The sequence below is a fragment of the Rhea americana genome, unplaced genomic scaffold (genome assembly GCF_003343005.1).
Source record: "Rhea americana isolate MKP2758 unplaced genomic scaffold, rheAme1 scaffold_32, whole genome shotgun sequence".
Taxonomy (NCBI): Eukaryota; Metazoa; Chordata; class Aves; order Rheiformes; family Rheidae; genus Rhea; species Rhea americana.
Window position 1 is genome coordinate 4,697,983 of NW_028186446.1, and position 980 is coordinate 4,698,962.

Here is a 980-nt window from a genome sequence, read left to right on the forward strand (position 1 = left end):
GCCTGCGGGCACAGCTTCCGCCGCCTGCCTCTCCCCCCCGCCTCCCTGGCCTGCTGCGCMCCGGCCCGCAGCCCACGGCACCTTCGGCCGGGAACTCTTCGAACTCGTCGTCCTCCTCCAAGAGTCCCAGGTCCACGGGCTGCTTCTTCTCCGACATGCTCAACCGGCCACTCTGGCACCACGTCTCCGCTGCCCCCGCGGAGAGTGACGGGATACTAGCGGAGCCGCCGAAGGGAACCACGCATGCGCCGGAGCCGCAGCCCGCTTTCTCGGCCTGCGCGGCTGGCCCCGCCCCCGCCGGGCAGRCCCCGCCCCCGCCGGGCAGGCCCCGCCCCCGCGGCTCCCCGGCCTGCAGGATGGGCTGCGTCCTTGCGATAAATGTCACACATATATGCTGGATCTAGACATAAAATACATATATGGTTATATTTTTATATTATATTATATACATGCATACACACATACGTGTGTATCTCTATCACTCTCACTTTCCATAAATGAATTCTTCAGTACGACAGCTGTCGGCCAGGAGGGAGATTTATCACTTTAAAATGAACTTGGATTCCCCAGGAGTTTGCCGAAGCACAGCACTGAGTGCAACTGCAAAAAAGAGATTTCGTGTGAAAGATGTCGAATGCATTTTCAGTACTGAGGGTAAAATAAATCTGTCTACTACAGTAGTAGATGAAACCATACATGCCACTTCCTATACTGACCACATATGTTTTCTATATGTTCTYTCATTATTGATTTATTTTCAGGCAAAACTTATCAAGTAGCAGGCTTTTGTGCTTTTAATCTATAATCACTTTTTTCCTCTTCTAGCATTTTAATATATTGTTTCAAAATCTATATCTAATTACTATCTTTTAAATTCTTTGTTTATCAAGAGAAATAAGGAAACAGCATGAAGGGGAGAGCTTAACTAAACTATTCAAAAGATTTAGCTGTTGCATGAGAACTAGAAATGCCATGTTTAT

General features: G+C 48.8%; 1 long non-coding RNA gene across 1 annotated transcript in view; it reads right to left on the minus strand.

Annotated features, from left to right (window-relative positions):
* The window catches only part of LOC146592743 (uncharacterized), a 6,895-nt gene extending 6,654 nt beyond the window's left edge, over positions 1-241 (minus strand). The window contains exon 1 of the long non-coding RNA XR_014896531.1: positions 82-241. This is a non-coding gene — a long non-coding RNA (uncharacterized LOC146592743). The remainder of the gene's footprint in view (positions 1-81) is intronic.
* Positions 242-980: the final 739 nt, after the last annotated feature.